The sequence below is a fragment of the Ixodes scapularis genome, unplaced genomic scaffold (assembly GCF_016920785.2).
Source record: "Ixodes scapularis isolate PalLabHiFi unplaced genomic scaffold, ASM1692078v2 PGA_scaffold1__304_contigs__length_218370807, whole genome shotgun sequence".
Classification (NCBI taxonomy): domain Eukaryota; kingdom Metazoa; phylum Arthropoda; class Arachnida; order Ixodida; family Ixodidae; genus Ixodes; species Ixodes scapularis.
The window spans coordinates 60267548-60270731 of record NW_024609846.1 but is presented as its reverse complement, the minus strand read 5'-3'; positions in this window follow the sequence as shown (position 1 = coordinate 60270731).

The following is a 3184-nucleotide window of genomic DNA, read 5'->3' as shown; positions in this document are numbered from 1 at the left end:
AGTACCTACGGGTTCATTTCCCTTCCTTGATGAGCCTGAGCACTTTCGGATAAATACCGCTCTCTGCGGTGTGGCATGGTGCACACCTGGTACCTCTTTTGAGGTTTATCTGGCCAAAGTACCTATAACAAACATATAACAATTGGGTCACACACTGCAGTAGCCAGCAATACCACAGCAATGACAAACGTTAGATAAGTGAATAAACATAAAATTATGTTTACTAACCAAAATATGTTAATTACCTTCTTAAGTATTGGTATAATGGGCTATGCTGCGATTGCAATTTTAAACGGAGACATTATTAAAGCCCAACCTAAATGAAACAATTTTGTGAAAAAGCAGCAAGTTTTGAGGTAATCCATGTTTTTCGGAAATCGCCGGTTAGAGTTTTTGGGCTACATTTCTCTCATTAAGATTGCAATTGCGAAGAGGCCCATTAAACCGCTAAATAATAATAATAATATTTATAATAATAATATAATACATTTATTGTATCTAGCACACATCAGTTAGCATGACGGGCACATCAAAGCCAACATGAGGCTTGTGGGATATGCCACCTTGAAATTAACAGTCCAACATAGCTATACTTTGAGCCCGAGTGCAAAGTGAAACAACTATATGCAGACGTCATTAGGATGTCACAGGTGTCATGTGACACAGTTAGATGCAGACACACACATGCACATGCACGCCAACATATGCAAATGCAACGTTAGGTTTGAAAATAGCCACTGTAAAAAAGAGGAAGCAATTATAACCTCGTTAAAAAAAATCATGCACTAATGATAATAAACGTAACTATACTAAACACAAATAACGCAACTATACTAAACACAAATTCATTAAACCGAGTCCAAAGGGGAAGTGTCACGGCCGGGGTGTCTGAAGCTGCACAAGTGTAATCTACAGTGAAATAAGAAAAGTAAAAAAGCTATGTAATTAAACAGTGACTTTACAATTTTTGGTTAATTAGTAAACATATTTTGACGTTTATCCGCCTGTCTAATGTCCGCCGAGCCCTACAATTATACAGTGAGGACGGCATCCACATATATATCACCTTCATTTTCCTTTACAATCCGTTCAAGATTACAAAAAAAAAAACTATATCACAAGAAGCTTTCGACGTCATTTCAGCTGTCTAATGACTCAGGTGTGCAAATGAATGAACAGTACTCATCAATGAGAAATAAAACAAGAAAGCGCAGAAAAATAAATAAAATATAAACTTCTGGGAAGCCGATCAGCCGTTGGGTATGCTGAGCTAATTATTACGATTTTGCGAAATGTTCACCGCTAAACAGACAGTGCGGTGGAAGCTGCATGTTCGTTTGACCAGTCAACTGTCGATTCTGCACAACGTGGTCACCGCCTCTCCGCATACTCACGCGGGGAGAGCGAGGTCAAGCGATAAGAGGCCTTAATAGTTGGCGAACAAGTAGCTTGCACCGCACTGTCAGCGTAGGCGTGAACGGAATATAGGACATGCAAAAACCTAAAATATATGTACCGTATTTTCCGGGCTATAGTCCGTACCCGGTGTATAGTCCGCAGGGGCAAATTGGGGGTCCAAAGTAAAAGTTCTTGCTTAGATACTTAGATAGTCCGCACCCGGTGCATAGTCCGCGTGCAGTGCATAGTCGGCACCTGGTGCTTAGTCGACACGACAATCTTCTTATAGATGGCACACCTTGACACATGTCTGCTTTCTTAGCACACAAAGAAGCCTACAATCAGGCACGTAGCCAAAATTTTGTTTCGGGGGGGAGGGGGGTGGGGGGCCGGGCATCATGGGCCTCCCCCCTGGCTACGTGCCTGCCTATAATATACATAAATCATCATTAACATACTCTTTCACTCACAAAATCCGTCACATCTCATAATGAACGATCTTGAAAAACAAAATTCGTGTATAGTTCGCACGCGTAGAGAGTCCGCACAGCCTAAAATTTCAACTTTTAAACATGTATAGACCTTGGACTATAGCCCGGAAAATACGATATAAAAAATAAGCACACTGTTAAATATAATGTCAGAGCCAGCAGCGAGCTGCAAAGTGGATGTTTACAATAATTAACCCTCCAAACTGCTTGAGAAATTTCCCGTCAAATTACGAGGGCGGCCAATAATTTTGTGTACGTCTTAGAGACTCGTGAATCGAGTGCACTGGAAACTTCCGTTTTCGAAGCCGCTAAAACGTCGTTCAATGACATTGCCTCGTTACAAAGACGTTAGCCGCTCGCTTATGTTTTCTGGCTGCATGAATGTTGTTGCAAAAACAAACACAGAAACTAAGCTCCCATAAAAGCTCGTACTCACGAGTTCTCCTAAGAGATAAGGCGCAGGGCTCTGAGTAAAGGCGCCGCCGCTGCAGCACGGATAAATAAACACGTGCATAATATAACGGAAACATAACGTGCTGAAAAAGAAACACCAAAAGCACGATGTGTCGGTGGACGCCCGTGTTCTCAGACCGCAGATTTCGAACACGCTCGAGCGCTTTCTGTCTTCAACCGAAAGCACTCGAACCACGAACATGGAGAAATATTCGATTACAATACGTAAGTAAGACATTGCAAGGATAAAGTCACATTGCATACCTTGAAGTGGGCGATTTAGTCGTCGATGAGCTGATGAGGCCCTGATGCATCACAGAACACTACACTGACCACGATGTCAACATGCCACCGAGGCGAGTTCGACGAATGCCCGAAGAGCGATAGCATGGCGATAGCTGCTGCAACCTCTGTTTGCGCCTGCGCGGCACGGGCGCACGACTCGGAGCAAAACCGCAAAACAACAGAGATGGGTGTTGCAACAACCGCAACAACGCACAAACAGACCAACACCGCCATTCTGCGAGAGAGGAGGGCCGCGAAAGAGCTGCGGGGCTGCGCACTGCGCGGCGGGGCATTCAACTCCTCGCCATCTGCGCATGCTTGCACTCCTGGGATTTCGGCTTTTCTGGAAGGCTCGGCTCTCGCGCCAAATAAATAATGAGGGCATCCTCGTATTTTGAAATGATGAGCGTGCCCGTCTTTTTTGACGAGGGAAAGACACGTCAAATTGACGTAAATTTTTTACAGTGTAGAGAAGCATGATTTCCCGATTTTGAGGTCTTTTAACTTTTAGAATGCTATGATATACGCGCCCCAGAATTGAGACTTGGAGACTAGCT